This window comes from Geotrypetes seraphini, chromosome 3 (genome assembly GCF_902459505.1).
Source record: "Geotrypetes seraphini chromosome 3, aGeoSer1.1, whole genome shotgun sequence".
Classification (NCBI taxonomy): domain Eukaryota; kingdom Metazoa; phylum Chordata; class Amphibia; order Gymnophiona; family Dermophiidae; genus Geotrypetes; species Geotrypetes seraphini.
In genome coordinates this window covers 256,330,799-256,350,775 of record NC_047086.1, presented here as the reverse complement: position 1 = coordinate 256,350,775, position 19,977 = coordinate 256,330,799, and positions in this window count along the sequence as shown.

The window sequence follows — 19,977 nt, the reverse complement described above, 5'->3', positions numbered from 1 at the left end:
GGTTCCATAGCTTCCTGAGCAACCGCTCATGTGGTACCTTGTCGAAGGCTTTCTGGAAGTCTAGGTAAATTATGTCTATGGGTTCTCCTTTGTCCACCTGGTTGTTTACCCCCTCAAAGAAGTACAACAAGTTTGTGAGGCACGACCTACCCTTGCAGAACCCATGCTGGCTCGACCTTAGCTGTCCATTTTTTTCGATATGGTCACAGATGCTGTCCTTAATCAGTGCCTCCATCATCTTTCCCGGGACCGATGTGAGGCTTACCGGCCTATAGTTTCCCGGGTCGCCCCTCGAACCCTTCTTGAAGATGGGCGTGACATTAGCTATTTTCCAGTCCTCCGGGATCTCTCCAGTTTTTAGGGATAGGTTGCATATTTGCTGAAGTGTCTCTGCTATTTCATTCCTTAATTCCTTGAGCACCCTTGGGTGAATGCTATCCGGACCTGGCGACTTGTCGCTCTTTAGCTTGTCTATCTGCCTGAGGACATCCTCCTGGCTCACCTCTAATTTGACCAGCTTGTTATCTTGATCTCCATTTTCTATTTCCTCTGGTTCCGGAATGCTGGATGTGTCCTCCCTCGTGAAGACCGACGTAAAGAAGTCATTTAACTTGTCAGCTATTTCTTTTTCCTCCCTCACTATTCCCTTTCTATCCCCATCATCCAAGGGCCCCACTTCCTCCCTCGCTGGTTGCTTCCCCTTTACGTACCTGAAGAATGATTTGAAATTTTTTGCCTCTCCCGCTAGTCTCTCTTCATATTCCCTCTTTGCTCTCCTAACCACTCGGTGGCACTCCTTCTGGCTTTCCTTGTGTTCCTTTTGGTTGGCCTGCGTTTGATCCTGTTTCCATTTTTTGAACGATGCTTTCTTGTTACTGATCGCCTTTTTTACAACTGCCGTTATCCATGCTGGGTTCTTTATTCGATTTTTCTTGCACTCTTTTCTGAACCTGGGGACGTACAGGTTCTGTGCTTCGTGCACCGTACGCTTGAGCAGGGTCCAGGCGCTTTCTACGGACTCTACCTTCCTTGTGCTGCCGTTGAGTTTCTTCCCCACCATTTTCCTCATTGCATCATAATTCCCTTTTCTGAAGTTGAGCGCTGTTGTTGTGGTTCTTTTCACCCTGGATGATCCCAGTTCTAGTCTGCACTGGATCATGTTGTGATCGCTGTTTCCCAGTGGGTCTAATACCGCTACTTCCTTTGCAGGTCCCCCCAGTCCACTGAAGATTAGATCAAGAGTAGCTTCTCCTCGTGTAGGTTCCATGACCAGCTGTTCCAGGAAGCAGTCCCTCGTGGCTTCCAGGAATTTGGTCTCTCTCTCGCAACTTGAGTGCCCGATACTCCAGTCTATCCCAGGGTAGTTGAAGTCTCCCATCACCACCACACTTCCATTCTTGCATACCTGCCGCAGTTCCGTCTCCAGGTCCCGGTCGATTTCTTCCGATTGGCCAGGCGGACGATAGTATAGACCCAATTTGATGTCTGCTCCAGATCTTCCTGGTAGCTTAACCCATATTGATTCCAAGCCTTCCGACCTTACTGCTGTTTCCATTTTGGTTGAGGGTATGGAGTCTTTTATGTATAGCGCTATTCCTCCACCCTTCTTGTGTGTCCTGTCTCTCCTGTAAAGTTTGTACCCTGGTATGACCACATCCCATTTATTATCATCAGCCCACCACGTTTCTGTGATTCCAATTATGTCCAGGGCTTTTTGACTGGCTATAATTTCCAGCTCTCCCATTTTGGCCCTGAGGCTCCTCGCATTTGTGTAGAGGCAATATAGGTCCTGATTTGTCGCCCGCCCTGCTGTTTTCTTTCCATGGCTCGGCGCTCCCACCTGGCTTGCCTTTACTCGGTCATCCACCTCCCGTGGCGTGTCCGTTTTGCCCCCATCCAGTATCTCCTTTTTTGGATGGTCCTCTTGCTCCCATTGTTCTCTTTCAACCATGCCTGTTAGGCTCGTTTGTGCACTGGGCCCCTGCATTGCATCTGTGGGCCTTTTTTGTGAAGATTTCCACTCAACCCTTTTGTTTAAAAGTTCCCTCCCAGTCCCTTTGTCCAAAAAGTCCCTCTCAGCCCCTTTGTCCAAGAGTTCCCACTCGGTCCCTTTGCCCAAAAGTGTCTCCTCAGTCCCTTTATCCAAAAAGTCCCTCTCAGCCCCTTTGTCCAAGAGTTCCCACTCGGTCCCTTTGCCCAAAAGTGTCCCCTCAGTCCCTTTATCCAAGAAGCCTCTCATAGTCCCTTTGCCCAAGAATTTTCTCTCAGTCCCTTTGTCCAAAGGATCCCACTCGGTCCCAAGCTCTCTTTTGCAATGTCCTTGTTCGGTATCATTTTTTGATACCAATGTCCGGTGTGTCGAGGCCAGATCGACTTCCGGCTTTCCCCTTCTCTTCAGTTTAAAGCTAGGTCTATGGCGTTTTGGATGTTTCTTGCCAGCTGCCTCGTCCCAGCTGTGCTCAGGTGCAGTCCATCTCTCTTGTAGAGCTTGTTCTTCCCCAAGAAGGTCGTCCAGTTTCGAACAAAGTGGAATCCCTCCTCCTCGCACCATCTCCTCAGCCATCCGTTCATTACTTGTAGTTCGCTCTGTCTTCTTGTGTCTGCTCTCGGTACTGGTAGGATCTCCGAGAAGGCTATCCTATTTGATCTCAGCTTCAGTTTCCGCCCCAGGATCCTGAACTGCTCAGTCAGTGTAGTCCGGTTGAAATTTTTCCTGCTGACGTCGTTGGTTCCAATGTGGATTACAACTGCCGTCTCCTCTGTCTCGGCTCCCTCCAGGATTCTATCAATTCTGCTGATGACGTCCGTTGTTCTTGCCCCCGGGAGACATGTCACTAGTCGGTCCTCCCTTCCTCCGGCAAATAAACTTGAAACTTGAAACTTTTGAAGTGGAGATAATACTGAAACTGGTAGCAATTTTTGATGAACAGACATATGAGTATATCTCTACCATAACAACTGCTGGTCATCCCAAGGAAAATTTTATTTTTGGGTTACTGTCTACTGAATTGATATTCTTTAGAGAAGACACCTACTTGTCTGGCCCCAAGACTACAGGGTTCTCACACATCTGAAGTTCATGCTTCAGTTCTCAAAGATATTCAGAGTTTGCATCAAATGAAAATATTGTTAGAACAACAATGATTCCAAGTTTGTGAAAGCCTTCTCTGAAATTGGCCAGCATGATGATAATGAACATGAAGATAAAGATGCAAGTGATAAATTAGACAATACTGCTTCTAATGTAGCTTATAATGACTATAATGATGATAAAGTATTTTTTGCTGTATAGAAGTCAAGTGTTTCAAATAGAGATTCTCTTGATCAATATCTGCAAACCCAGTCAAAAGACATCAGTAATAGTGCAGCCTGGCCTGATTTGAAGGAACTTTTTACTCAGACTGAGCAATCCACTTTCTGCCAGTGCAGTTATTGAACAACCTTTTAGCTGTGCTGGTTTAATAATGACTCAAAAGCGCATTTGCTTGAATGATGATCATTTTCAAAATGTAGTTTTACTAAAAGCAAAGTGGATTGAATTATAGAGCAATAAAATGGTTAGGATAAAAACATTAACAGTTGCATTCATTATAGTTATAATACTTATATTTTTTTATTCATGCGGATGGGCATTTTTGATAGGATGTCTAAGTCCAACTTTGGGCATTTCCTATAAGATGCTCAAAATCAGGGGTAGAGAATTGTCTATTTTTGAAACTCAAACCACTAGACATTCAAAACCATTTTAAAAAGTCACCTACTTAGATGTCTTGGCTGTCAGGATGTCTTGCCCACAAGGATGTGTAACTTTATTCATCATTTTTGACTATAAAAATGTCCAAGTTGAAAATAACCAAATCTGGACCATTTGGATGTGAGAAGGTCCAGCATTTTAATGGACTGGTCATATAGGCATACCAACAGAGCAGTGGGACACCTTAAAGGACACTGCTGTGAACTTCACATAAAAAGTTCCAAGTACACATTTCTCCATAACCCCCTTATAATTTATGGTGAGCCCTCTAAAATTCCAATGAAACCTACTATTCCCACATGTTTACCACCCCAATAGCCCTTAAGGCTGCAGGTGGCACTTAAATGGCAGTATAGTAGTGTTTTTGTGGGGTTTTGTGGCATCACTCCACCATAAATGTAGTGATTAGAGTGGCTTATGTGCCTGGGTCCTTCTCTCTATGGTTCACTAGCCCATTCACCAGGTAACTTAAGACAACTATGTGATGTTCTATTAGGCTTTCCCATACCAGGTGCTGCTGTTCTAGAGACAGGTATTATTAATTTCAATGGAGTTGGTAGAAGAAGAAAATCTTCAATAAGTATAGAAGAAATGGGAGATTCTCCTCCTATTGTTTGGAATACAGGTTAAACTATAGTTTTTGGTGGGCAACATTGTGCCAAACTTATAAGTTTGAACTTATAAGTATGAGTTCAATGCATTTGGGACATTATAAGAAGTTCAAGGAAATTTGGGACCCATTAACAAAATTTTGTAAGAATTGATTATTAGTTTTGCCCTTTGATTCTGCACATCCAGGATGGGTAGGTATGTAATTAGTTTATTATTTGATTGCAAGGTTGTTTATCTTGATCATTTGCATTATATTAAGTGTTTTTACACTTTTAGGAAGGGTGGGTGAGGATGGGGAGGGAGTTATGTATTTATTGTATCATTTGAAGGAATTGAGTACTGTCTATTGTGTTAATTGATTGACTCACTAATGTAATGTAATAATATGTTGCACTTTATGCTGGTTTTAAAATAAATAAAGATTTTAAATAAAAAAAGGATAGGGGCCTCTTCTTCCTTTAGAGGCCCCAATGGCTCCCTTATAACAAGGGGTTGGGGAATGGGTTTGTCAACCCAATGATTTTGAGGCTTCCAGAAAGGACATTGTACTTATAATTCCAGATGTAGGGAAAATCCCAATGTGGTATGCATGTAGATCCATCAATTTCTACATTTTAGATGACTTCTGAGTTCTTGATTTGCCAGTTTTTCTTGTCCCCATTTACAAGGACAGAGTTTCCTTGACCCTGGTTCTGAAAGGATTCCAAAGGGCAGGACCTGTCCCTTTGGTCTTGCCCCTCAGACACTTACCACAGTAATGTTTCATGGTTAGGTTGGATACTTAAATGAAAAATGAAGTCCTCACTATGTCATCAGCAGGATAGCTGACCTCCATAGTGCCTCCAGTTACACTGACACAACTGTCTGAATCTCTCAGTTCTTCCGTGGTCTGGTCAGACATTTGAAGGAAAAATGAAGTTCTTACAATATCACCAGAGGGATAGCGGATATCCATAATACCTGCAGTTGTCCTGACACAACTCTCCATGTCTTCCCACAGTTCATCTTTTTTTAAAATAGTGTGTGGTATTTACAAAGAAAATGCCCCCTTATTAGATTGGATCCTAGCAGTAAGCTGTGATACCACCTCTTGGGGATTGAAGATACCATTTTGACTAAGGGAGATTCCTTATATACAGTATGTGCAGAGAGAGAGAGAGCAAGATAGAATCTGTTTAACCATTGGAAAGGAGTTTAGCCAAGATAAAATGGCCTATCTGAAAATTAGTGATGTGGCCTTACCCAATTTTCTCTCATTTCTTTGTGTGCACAAATTATTAACACCTCGGAAATGCTTTTATGTGTGTAAAAAGAAAAAAAGAATGAAACTAAATTAATGAAAAATTTAACAAAGCAATTGTAAAATTAAAACAAAGAAGAAGAAAAAATGTTTCTCCAGTACACCTGCAGTACACCTGCAAAATCTGACCTCCTCTGTCCAGCAAACATAACCTGTGAGTTTCATAGTACATATATTTTAAACTGGATTAAACAAAGGTATTTTCATAGGTGTGTTTAGTTTTGGGGTGATAAACAACATTAGTAGTTGTGCATTTGTGCAAAATAAGAGTGCGATTTACTCTCTCTCCCCAGTTGTCTGCATAGCTAACAGGCGCAAAGTTTGTGGATGCTTAAGTGCACAAGCTCTATGCTACCCAGGTGCTTTTTCTTTGAAAATTAACTGTGAGTATGCATGGTAAGAGTACTTTGTAATTATGTGGGCTATTTGAAAGTTGGCCCCTAAGCTAATATAATTAATCTAACTCTAATTGCCTCTTTTTCACTTTATTTAGCACCAGTTTACTAAATTGTTAACCATATGCTTAGACACAAAAAGAAGAGAGACTGCATGATAAACTTTAATGTCTTGATAATCTATAATTAAGAAAGAGAAAACATCCATATGGGCCTTTTCTTCCTCTTTCTTTTTTTCTAAAAGCAAGCCCAGCCACTGTGGAACTAATATTATGAGTGAAAAAATCAAAAGCTAGCATAAGGCTGAGTTCGATATCCACAATTAATATTTAGACTTGCCTCAAATTTATAAGTGAATCAAAGTTATCTGCTTCTACTGCACACTAACAAGAAGTGGTATCAATTGGAAGATATAACTATTAGGAGAGCACAGTCAGAACATTTGTGTTTTGTGTTATTTTTCATGCCATTCATTGGAATAATCATTTTGTTCTGAAGTGGAAGGGAGCACATTTTTTCACTATTCCCTTCCTCCCTCCCCCCGTTTATGAAGCTGCAATAACATTTTTTTTTATCGCCGGCCATGGCAGTAGATGTTCCAAGGCTCATAAGAATTCTATGAGAGTCAGAGCTTTTACCGCTGCAGACAGTGATTTAAAGAAATACTGTCATGGCTTCATAAAAGCATAAGAGCAATGCCATTAAGTGTGTATGATTTTTGAGGAAAATATGCACTTTTTGCAGACAGTACAGTCTTAAGAAAGAGCATGCACTAATTGCAAAGAGGGCACACTATTGAGGAAAAGTATATACTCTTTCCTGATGGTTCACGTACATGTGAACTATCATGCATGTACAAAAAGAGTGCACCCATAGGGCTACTATCAAGACCGACAGAGTGAGCACTCCTTCCTAAACAGTGTGCCCTGTTTGCAAATAGTGTGCATTCTTTGCAAAAAAATGTGTACTCTTCTGAGAAACTGTTTAGGAGATATCTTAAAGAAGTTTTATTTATATCAGAAACTATTAAAATATAAATTTCTTCTTGTTATTATATTCCTAAAATGTTATATAGGAAGTCTAGGGGATTCAGGGCTCACAGGAAATTGAATCTATTAATGCTTTTAATTAACACAGGATACTTTTTCTTTGCATGCTACCCTTTTGGTAACTTCTCTATCTGAAAGTGAAAAGGTAATGATTTTGAAATCTTACTTTAAAAAGAAGGATTTTTTTGTTTTGTGGAAAGAAGGTGCAAGTATTTCTTGATGTGGGTCAAGCCACTCAATTAATAAAAGGCAGTTTCAATTGAAACCGCATATGCTTGCATTTGGGGCAACATTTTTTTAAAGTTCCCCAAGTGTTTTATTAAAACTTCTGACTCTAGTTAATCTTTTTTGATGATTTCTTAAAGATAAAAATGCAAAATGTTTCTATTTTAATTTTTTCTGATCTTCTGACAGAGGGTATTGAATATATATGGGGCTCATTTTCTAAAAAGATAAGACGTCCAAAAGACAGCATAAACTGCCACTTGAACGTCTTACTAGTCAAAATGAACGTCTTACTAGTCAAAACGTCCAAGTGGACATTTTCAAAACTGACTTTTTAGATGTCTTTCTGGTCATTTTGAGCCAGATTCTGTATAGGATACCCAGTCTCAGCAGCTGCCTAAGAGGCTTTTGAGAATCGCACACCGGTGTCCTATATAGAATCGCACCGGCATCCATGTCACAGGCACCGGTTAGAGAACTGCAGTGCTGCTGAGCTGATTGCTGCAAGGGAATCTCCCTGCAGTGAACAGTTTAGCAGTCGCAGCAGAGAACTCATCCCCCCGTGAAGTCAACTGGCAGGAGGGATGCCTACTCCCTCCTGCTGGAACCCCTGCAGCCCCCTCACCCCCAAATGTCCACGACAGGAGAAGTGCCCAATTCCTCCTCCTGCCACCCCTGAGATATCCCCCAGCAAGAGGAGTGCCCACTCCCTCTTGCCATCACCCTCTGACATCCCCCCAACAGGAGAGATGCCTTCTCCCTCCTGCCGTAAACCCAGGTACCCCCCAAAGATCAGACTCCACCAGTACCTATTTTTCGTAGGCCAGCTGGAGGGATGCTTACCACAGAATGGTGGTCCTTCCCCTTCCTAATGCATCCTGGTATGCACTGAGGAGGGGCCTAAGGCCCTGATTGGCCCATGGGGAGTAGCCTAAAGGATCTGATCAATCAGAATATTAGGCCACTCCCAGTGCATCCAAGAATGCACTGGGAGAGAGACCTAAGATTCTAGTTGGGGCCTTAGGCGCCTGGGCCAATCAGGGCCTTAGGCCCTTCCCTGGTGCAACCCAGGATGCACCGGGAAAGGGAAGACCTGCCATTCTGTGGAGGCAGCTCAGCAGCTGTGTCTATTTGAAATGTAGACCAGCATTTTGCTGACCTAGATTTCAGGCATCTATCGCGGCCCTAGGGAGACGCCTAGTGCCGCCTAAGCTCACCTAAGGCCACTTCCGGGTGAAACCATGCCCATGTAGAGACCTACACACCTCCCTAGGCTCGCAAAAAATGCCTACAATGTAGGCTACCTGCCTTGGGGTGTTGTTTTTTTATACATGCATCCCAATTGGCTGGTTAGACAGCGATAGGATGCCTATCGCCGCCTACAATCAGTACACCGTTTATAGAATTGTCTCCAGTGTGTCTAAATTAGAGAATGACATGGTGGCTGTTACCTGCAGCTAGCCATGGTTAGCCATAAGTAAACCGCCAAAACGGGGAAAGAAAAAAGTAGTCGCCATGGGTATGGGGACAAGGACGTTCACTGCCCCGGGGAGCGGTGAATGGCCTTGTCTCCACAGTTAAGTGAGGGAATGCGCATGATCACCGATTGCGCGGTCCAGGAGCCCCTTCCCTCCTTCCTTCCGATTGCGCGGTCCAGCAGCCCCTTCCCTCCTTCCTTCCGATTGCCGCATCTCTCTCCTTCTCTTCCCCTCACCTTTGTGGCAATTTTCATTTTTCTTGTCTCTGAGTGGCATGAGCCTTTCAACAAATCATGCAACCAGAATCAGGAAGTTGTATCAAAGAAGAAGTTTTGGGCAGCTGCACGTGACTTGATGAAAGGCTCAGGCAGCTGGGAGACAAAAAATGAAAATAAGCATGAAGGTGAGGAGAAGGGGGGAGGGAGATGCCCAGACCGCGGTGAACAGGAGGGAGGGGGCTGCTATATCGCATGAAGGGTGCTGAAGGGAAGTGGAGAGAGAGGGGTAGGGGGAGAGAGGAACAGATGTTGCATGGAAATGAGTAAGGGAGAGAGGGGAATACACTGGAAGGAAGTGGAGAGAGAGAGGGAGGGGAGGGAGGAGCAGACACTGCATGTTAGTGGGCAGGAGAGAGGGGAGAAGACGCTGCATTTTAGTGGGTAGGAGAGAGAGGGGAGAAGACTCTGAAGGAAAGTGGGGAGAGGAGTAAGTGGAACAGATGCTGAAGGGAAGTGGGGAGGAGAGAGAGGGAGCACATACTGGAGGGAAGGAAGGGATAAAGAAAAAGAACACATGCTGGATTGGGGTAAGAGGATATATTTAGTGAAATACTGGAAGGGGTGAGGGAAAAAGGTAGCAAGCTGTAGGTAGACATAATGAAAGGGAAATTGAGGACTAGAAAGTAAGTAGACAAGAGGTAGAAAACAAATTGTGAAAGAAGAGCAGAAAAGAAAAGGAATGGAAAGGGAGAGAAGGGAGAGAAACCAGAGCATTGGGAGAGGGGGAGGAGACAGATACCAGATCTGGAGGGAGGAAAGGAGGAGAGAGATGCTAAAAACCACCTGAGGGAGAGATGGAAGGGAAGAAGACAGAGATGCTAGACCATGGGGGGAGTAGAGGGGAAAAGATGGGTACCAGACTAATTGGGGGGGGGGGAGAGGTGGAAGGGAGAGACAGACAGTTTCTGGTAGAGGAATAGAAATACAGCAGATGCCATAAGGAAGAGGCAGACAGTGGATGGAAGGAAGAGAATGAAGAAAAGATGAGGAAAGCAGAAACCAGACAATAAAGGTAGAAAAAAAATTTCTATTTCTTTTTTTTCTTTTTTGCTTTAGGATAAAATAGTATTGTAGCTGTGTTCAGTATAAAACTATTTGAGGCTTGTATGGACGGGATCATATGGTTTGCGAGGAAGGTGTGGGGATGGGGACAGAGCTCATAGGGACGGGGTGAGGACAGGGACAGAGTTTGCGTGGACGGGGCAGAGACCGGGACAGATTTTTCCCCGTGTCATTCTCTAGTATAATCTTAAGAGGTTGTTTCAGAGGTTTGTTTTGGGTAGGATTAGGGCGGGCATAGCATATAGACATTTTATAGTGATAATTAAACATTTTATAAAATGTCCATGAAACAATTTAGATGTTTTGGGCTAGGCCTATTTTTTAAAATGAATAAAGGCCAAAAAGATACTCAAACTGATCAGATGACCATTGGAGAGATATGACCCATACACACTCTCCCAGTGGTCATTGCCCCTTCTACTCCTCAAATATCTGCATGAAACAGTATGTATCTGTCTCCATACTATGGCAGATACTATGGCTAGTCCTAAAACAACTGCAAGCAGGTCTCTGGAGTAGCCTGTTGGGCAGTGCAGTGGATTACAGAAAAGGGGACACAGACCCATATGCCACTTTAACTTGTACTCTTCTGGTGGAAAGTGTGAGCCCACCAAAACCCACTGTATTGCCATATTGGTGAAACCTGCAGGCATAAGGGCTAATGGGGTGGTAGACAGGTGCTACAGTAGGTTTTGGGTGAGTTTTGGAGGGCTCAACATATAATGTATGGGAGTTATGGTGAGATGTATACCTGGCACCCTTAATGTGAAGTTCATAGCAGTGCCCCTAGGATGCCCCGTTGCCTCGCCACAGGTCTAGATTTGAAAAGTGTAATGATGATGTGGTGTAACGCTATATTTAGCTTTCTTTAGTAATATACTGTCCCCGCAACTTTCGGTTGCATCAGAAGAGAAGCTTCTGCCCGCAGACACCCGCAACTTCAGGCAGGCTCCGGTGGCCTTCACAAATGACACTAACGCGCCATGAAGGTAAGGGGGAGGGAGGGAGATAGATGTGGCTAGTAGGTAGGAAGAAGGGAGGGGAGTCACGCGCAATCAGTGACTGCGCACATGCCCTCCCTTAACTGCGGAGACAAGGCCATTCACTGCTCCACGGGGCGGTGGATGGCCTTGTCCCTGTACCAACAGTGAGCACTTTGTTTCCCACCACCGTTTCGGCGGGTTACCTGTGGCTAGCCGTGGGTAACAGCCACTGTGCCATTTTCTAATACCCTTCCCCCTTTTTTCTTTACAAAATTGTAGTGTAGTTTTTAACGCCAGCCACAGTGGTAACAACTCCGACACAGAATTCCTTTGAGTGTCAGAGCTGTTACTGCCACGACCAGTGCTAAAAACCATGCTATGGTTTTGTAAAAGGGTGGGGAGAGGATATTTCTTTATCTATTTAAAACATTTTATACCGTTTAGAAAAAAAACTAAATGGTTTACATCAATAAAAACATACATAAAGTAAAAGACAAAACTAGATCATAAAATCTACATAATTAACAGTTTCTTTTCTTCAAGTGCCAGCTAATAAAACACAGGAATACAATAGCAAACATGATTAAACTGATTCTGTTCTTCAAATGCCAGCTAATAAATCACAAAAATGCATTAACTGTCTCTTAAATTGAAATCGGTTTGCACACAGTCGCAATTTGCCCACCAGAGCATTACACATTTTAACACCAGGAATATAGAAAGTCATCGCTCTAGAGTCTGCATAGTTTCCCTGCGCTATTGGAATTAATAGCTTTTGATTTTCAGATCGTAAAGATCTATTCGGCTTATAGAGTGCCACATGTCAAAAATACCATGTTTTTTTATGGTAAATAGTCTGTTGGATCTCTTACTTTCTCCAGTACTGTGGACTTGTTTTGTTTTCTTAATACTATAGTCTATGTAATATTTGAAAATTTCAATTATAAAAAATAACCATTGTTAATTATTATATCCAATTTAATCCATCATACTTATACTAAAACTATTTCAAAAACAGTTTAAAAAATGTGAAATAATGTACTCGGAACAATGGATTACATTGAGAGGATCCAGGTGTGATTTCTATTAAGATTTCCTCCTATGTTTTGAGTACTCAGTTAACAATATGCAGAAAGAAAAGATGTATCAACAATTTCTAAAAAGCACGAGACTGATTTTTAATTGCCCCAGCTGCTGCTTATTTAATTCATTCAGCTAGTTGCATCAACCATTTACATTTTCTACTGAATGTATGTGTATACAGCAGTCTTGCAAACGTTTCCAAGCCATGGCATACTCGAGGCCGTGGCTGTAGGGTCTGTGTGCATGCGCAAATGTCGATGTGATGACATCATGCACATGTGTGATATATTCCCTGACATCTGGTAACCCTAAATGTAAGCATTCTATAACCACATGCCTAAATCCTGGGAATGCCCCTGATCCCCTTCCATGGCTATGCCCCCCTTTGGAGTTGTGTGCAAAATGTTAGGTACACAGGTTATAAAATAGGGGCATAGGGCAAATCTGCATGTTGCTACTAATGACTGTCAATTATTTCTTGTTAATGCCAATAATTGTTATCACATATTCAATTAGACCCTGATTTTATAAATGGTGCCTGCTGGTAGGTACCTACATTAACGTGCCTACTGAGTTAGGAACCTAACTTTTTTTTATTTTTTTATTTAGTTGTTAGAGTAATTGAAGTACCATTAAAAACTGATTTTAAAAACATTAATTTTTGGATTGATGCCTAACTCGGTAGATGTTTATGTTTATTAAAATTTTATATCCCGCCAAAGCTTGCAACAGTTCTCAGCCAATCAGAGACTTCCTTAGACTCCTCCCTAAGGAAGTCCCTGATTGGTTGAGGCACCCCAGGCCCCTACCAAGGGAGGAACCCGAGGCGCCTCAGCCAATCAGGGCCTTAGGCCTCTCCCCATGCATCACATGATGTACTGGGGTGTGGCCTAAAGCTGCAGTTCATGTTGGAGGAGGCCTGGAACAGGAGGGAATGAGCACCCCTCCTGCTCCCAATGATTTTAAAGGTACGGGGAAGGGGTGGGCCGGGCGAGTTAGGCGCCATTAGGTACAATTCTACAAATTGAGCCTAAATTTGAATGATATACAATAGACACCATTTTTCTACGTGCCTACTGAATTAGATGCCATTTATAGAATCAGGCCTTTAGTTTACACATGAATCTGTGATCCATTTTCAAAACAGAATGACCAACTTTGGTTGAATATTGCTGCTATCTGGATAATAAAGGCACCTCCTATTCTGCATAGATATTCAGCAACGTACACTATCCAGATAGCAGCATTGAACATTTGTGACTAATTATTCTGGCTGCTATTTAAGACTAACACTAACTGTGGTATTGAAATATTTACAAATTTTTCGCCAATATCTCAGACTGTTTGAAAATCAAGCCCTGGAATGTCAGTTCAAGAAACAAATCATTTATATATATGTTCTAATTATATGCTTTAATATTAGCATTCACACTCCATCTCCTGCATACTGAAAGCTAAACACATTCAATCAATAAACACACAACTCATTTTTTTTTAAATAAATATTTGGCCGCAGCTTTATTATCTATCTTAATATTATCTCCACTTACAATACAATCCGTGTCTAAACCCAACAAACTCCTAATGCAAATTTCACACCCCCAGAGAGCATTTTGGTTTCAAACTAGCTCCAGTTAACATTCCCCAAACATGATCCACAGTGGCACCAGGCCATGCATCTCCTTGCAACGGTGTCACCTACGAGTGTTACATTTATTTATTTATTAACTGTTCATCTCCCAGCTCCAACTGGGCCAAAATGCACTTTCTGCCCTGCCCAAAACTGTGACTGCCTCCCCCCCAATCCCAAAAGCTCAACCAAACCCACCCAAATCCACATAAAATCTGTAAACCCCCCCCACCAAAAAAAGCAACAGAAAGCTCACACAAAACATGCCACCAGTACACATGAGAGGGAGAGATAATTTCCTGAAGAGACTACTCTAATCTTCCCCTTTCCTCACAGAACTCCCTCCAACCTTCCACAAACATCCAACCAATCCCATGACTGCTCCACCCCATCACCTTAAAAACCTCCTCAATCCTTTTCTTTCTTACAAGCTCTGTCTAGTAACCCTTTCTTACCTCCTCTTATATACTTGTCAACCTTTATTCTACAGACCCTTGCCATCATCTCATATATTCCCCTGGTTTGTTCATAGTCTGTAGATGTTTCTGTTTTAAATTATTGTATCCCTTATTTTTATTAATATTGTATTCTTGCCTAGAATTTTGATAGGCTTGTAATCAAATTTTAAACCTATGAAACTATGAAGCCCTCTGCCCTCTCCCCCATTTGACCCACACCACCAACCAATAAATATTACCAGCAGGTGACTTCAGCTCAGCTAATGTTATATTTATTTATTTTAAAATTTTCTATACTGTTTTATTCCAAAATGGTTTACAATAAAATTACATACATAAAATATTAAAACAGGTCAGAACAGATAAAAACAAAAGCAGAAAGATTCAGTCCTTGCAATAGGTCAAATGCTCAAAGAAATGCATCAATGAATAATTGTGTTTCAGCAATTTCCTGAATGAACTCCTATCTGGTGTTCTTCTAAATGTACAGAACACTGACATTTTAGCACCTAACTGTATACTTAGTAGGGTATTTAACAAATAAGCACTCAAGTGGTATAGCACAGATTTGAAAGAGCATAGGATAAAGTTCAAAGGTGATAGGCTCAGGAGTAATTTAAGGAAATACTTCTTTACAGAAAGGGTGATAGATGCATGGAATAGTCTCCCCGTAGAGGTGGCAGAGACAAAGATTGTGTCTGAGTTCAAGAAAACTTGGGATCTCTTAGGGAGAGATAGAGATAGTTTATGCTATGGATGGGCAGACTAGATGGGCCATTTGGCCTTTATCTGCCTTCATGTTTCTATGTGACAGCATTCATGTGGATAGGACTTAGAATACCGCAAGTTGCCCACCTGCCTGCTATATTTAGTTGCCCCCAACTCTATGGTAGGTTTAGTATTCTGTAAGGACACTAGTGTATCCAAATATCCATACAAAATAGACTCTCACTCCTCATGACCATGGCATCTAAATGTAAGCTCTCTGTTGTAGAATTGTCCCTTAGGAGCTCATTTTCAAAGCATTTAGATACACAAAGTACCATACATTTCTATGGTATTTTGTGTGTCTATGTGCTTTGAAAATGAGCCCCTTAGTGGTTAGAAAAGTGAGACACAAGCCCCACTTCTTCCAGTGATACTCTTTGAGACCTTGGGCATGTCATTTCATTGTACCTCATAGAAAAATGAAGGCAGATAAAGGCCATGTGGCCTGTTCAGTATGCCCATCCATGCTATCTAGCAACCCTTCCTCTCCCTTAGAGATCCTATGTACTTGTCTCACGCTTTCTTGAATTCAGATATAGTTTAAGAACACAAGAATAGCCTTACTGGGCCAGACCAATGGTCTATCTAGCCCAGAATCCTGTCTTCATGGAAGCCAATCTAAGTTGCAAGTACCTGGCAAAAACTCAAATAGTAGCAGCATTCCATGCTACCATTCCATGTCTGTCTCAACAGCAGACTATGGACATTTCCTCCAGAAACTTGTCCAAACCTTTTTTTAAAACTAGTTACATTAACTGCTCTTACCACATCCTCTGGCAACACATTCCAGAGCTTAAATATTCTCTGAGTGAAAAAATATTTCCACCTATTTCCTCCAAGTATTACTCTGTAACTTCATCGAGTGTCCCCCTAGTCTTTGTAAATCTTGATGCACTAAAATAATTGATCCACTTGTACCAGTTCTACACGACTCAAGATTTTTTAGATTTCAATCGTATCTCCCCTTAACCATTTCTTTTCTAAGCTGAAGACCTAACCTATTTAGTCATTCTTAATACAAGATGAGTTGCATCCCCTTTATCATCTTGGTCGCTATTCTTTGAACTTTTTCTAATGCCGCTATATCTTTTTGGAGATAAGGAAACTAGAACTAAACATAATACTCAAGATGAGGTCGCACCATTGAGCATTCCAGTCTTGTTAACGATCCCTTTTCTAATAATTCCTACCATCCTGTTTGCCTTCTTGTCTACTGCCGCACATTGGGCGGAAGGCTTCAGTGTATTGTCTATGATCACAGCCATATCCTTTTCTTGAGCACTGACCCCCCCTCCCACCCCCCAAGGTATTCCCTAGCATCTGATAACTATGATTTGGATTATTCTTCCCAATGTGTACTTTGCATTAGTCTACATTAAATTTCATCTGCTATTTGGACACACTATCTTCCAATTTCCTAAGGTCTTCCTGCAGTTTTTCACAGTCCACATGCATTTGAACAACTTTGAACAGTTTAGTATAATGCACAAATTTAATCACCTTGCTTGTATTTCCATTTTCTAGATCATTTATAACTAAGTTAAATAGCACCGGTCCCAGCACAGATCTCTATGGCACACCACTATTTACCCTACTGCACTTAGAAAAATGACCATTCAACTATAACCTCTGTTTTCTGTCCAATAATCAGTTCTTAATCCACAATTGAACATTGCCTCCTATCCCATGACTAATTTTCTCAGGAGCATTTCATGAGGAACATTGTCAAAAGCCTTCTGGAAATCTAGATACACTACATCAACCAGCTCGCCTTTATCCACATGTTTATTCACACCTTCAAAGAAGTCAAACAAATTGGTGAGACAAGATCTCCCTCAGCTGGACCTATGCTGACTTTGTCTCAATAAATCATGTTTGTCTACATGATCCACAATTTTATTTTTTATAATTGTTTCCACTATTTTGCCTGGCACTGAGGTCAGGCTTACCGGTCTGTAATTTCCTGAATCTCCCCTGGAATCCAAAATTCAAATTTGTGACCAACTGACTTTCTCATCAAAATTGAAATGGGTGACCAGCAGACTGCCCTGTTTTCAATCAGGTCAATGGACCCACTATTTACAAAGACAAACTGTAGACCTCACAGCATGCCCTGATGAAAGTCACAGAATATGGCTGAAATGTCAGTTTCTACCTGACAAGACACAACGAGATCTTAAAAACTGCAACAAGCACAATGTCAGCTGTGGAAACCCTGAGAGATTTCCTGAGGTTACTTATGAGTCTATCACCTTTCACTTTCAGGTATCATTTAGCTTGTGAGACTTCTTGGGCAGGAAAATAACTAATATACCTCAATATAACCTACCTTGAGCTCAGATTTGGAAAGGGTGAGTAATAAATCTAAAATCCAAAACTAATATTATACAAATGTTTTCATTTTTGCATTTATAATATGAAGTTGATGAAATTCCCAGCATATTAGAAATGAATCTCATTGTGTTTAGAAAAGTTTATATGCATCAGGGTCAGAGTCTTCTTCTTGAGATAGTCCTCATAAGCACCATTCTAGGATAATGGGTACATTAAAAAGTGAAGAGAAAAACAATGAACATATTGTTGTCAAATAATGTATCTCTATGGAGCTGCACACTATTATAATTCGTAGGCCATGCATGGCTCAGCTCGCTATTAAGAAAAATAGAGAAAACATTTTAAATCTCTGTAGACTTTTTATGTTGTTTTTATTTTTCTTATTTTAAATATTACAAGTCAGTAAAACCAAATTTGTTTCCAGAAATATCCATTATACTCCAGGGATGAGTGGCATGAAAAGGTCAGAAAACAGTATCTATTTCTTGTAGACACTCAGCACAGGGTTCAGGCTGATAGCACAGATGAGCAGGGCAACTCAATATATTCTTCTGATATTGCTTTAAAAATGAGTATAGTGTACTACAGTGCCCTCACATTGTTTGCTATTAGGTCTGCAAATGAGGCAAAGCAGACATGTTGATTTGCAGTAGCAACCAAATAACTTGAATAGACAGTAAAAAGGTAATTTTATAACAGGTTGCCTAGGTTTGGAGAGTAAGTGCATATTTTTGATGCCTATTGTATGAAGGCGCACAGGCCTTTAGCTTTGATAGGTTGTAGAGATTGGAACTGATAAACATCCAGACTGGGATGTGGTTGATTGCCCCAGTATTTTATAAAAGGCTTTGTTGAGCATGGATCCTTTTGCAATATATGTAGGGTTACCATATGTCCGGGAAAACCCGGACATGTCTTTTTAGAGGACTTTGTGCCTGGAGGAATTTTCAAAACCTGGCAGTTTGTCCGTGTGTGGGCGGGGCTGGCAGAGGAACAGGATGGAGCTTGGGGTGGGACTGGGGGTAAAATAGGGCGGGGCCAGACATTCTCTTTTTTTCAAAGAGGAAATCTGGCAAACCTAAGTACAGTATATGTATAAGAGTGTACATATAAACCATATAAAATAAAATACATGTGTATTTTGTGGCACATACAGTATATTAGGAATAGGCGGGGGTATACCCTTGGGTGGGCCTATACTCATCCAGTTTTGCCTCAGGCCTAACCAGCAACCAGGCGTACCAATCATTTAGCTGAAAGGATTCCCCATTTCCTCTAGCTGAAAAAACTGACACCACACATATTGTGTCAAGTCGCAGTAGTCAGAAGCATTAGGGTAAGCCACTGATGCCTGCTTCAGGAACATGCTCAGTTCTCACACATGCTCATTTCATGCACAAGAACTGAGAATGCTCATAATGCAGTCCTCAGGAGGTCAAAGTGCTGCCCTGACAACTGCAATTTAGCAGATTCTGGCTCCAGATTTCATTATCTGTCGGGGCTTGGGGATCCCTGCCAACTAAGATAATTTTAATTTTAATTTGGGGATGGGGCAGGAGAGAAATATAAGGGAGGACACAGAAAACGGAAATGTGTGCACAGGAAATCGGGTGTCTAGTGTCCACCCATACCAACTGTTGGCCTACCCAAACTAACTATTAGCACACCCCAAATTTTGGCTCTGGCTAATTCACTGGAGCACATATAAAAAGAGCAGCATGCGGTCTACATAGTAACATAGTAACATAGTAGATGATGGCAGATAAAGACCCGAATGGTCCATCCAGTCTGCCCAACCTGATTCAATTTAAATTTTTTTTTTTTTAATTTTTTCTTCTTAGCTATTTCTGGGCAAGAATCCAAAGCTTTATCTGGTACTGTGCTTGGGTTCCAACTGCCAAAATCTCTGTTAAGACTTACTCCAGGCCATCTATACCCTCCCAGCCATTGAAGCCCTCCCCTGCCCATCCTCCACCAAACGGCCATACACAGACACAGACCGTGCAAGTCTGCCCAGTAACTGGCCTAGTTCAATATTTAATATTATTTTCTGATTCTAAATCTTCTGTGTTCATCCCATGCTTCTTTGAACTCAGTCACCGTTTTACTCTCCACCACCTCTCTCGGGAGCGCATTCCAGGCATCCACTACCCTCTCCGTAAAGTAGAATTTCCTAACATTGCCCCTGAATCTACCACCCCTCAACCTCAAATTATGTCCTCTGGTTTTACCATTTTCCTTTCTCTAGAAAAGATTTTGTTCTACGTTAATACCCTTCAAGTATTTGAACGTCTGAATCATATCTCCCCTGTCTCTCCTTTCCTCTAGGGTATACATATTCAGGGCTTCCAGTCTCTCCTCATACGTCTTCTGGCGCAAGCCTCCTATCTTTTTCGTCGCCCTCCTCTGGACTGCCTCAAGTCTTCTTACGTCTTTCGCCAGATACGGTCTCCAAAATTGAACACAATACTCCAAGTGGGGCCTTACCAATGACCTGTACAGAGGCTTCAACAACTTCTTCCTTCTACTGACTACGCCTCTCTTCATACAGCCCAGCATCCTTCTGGC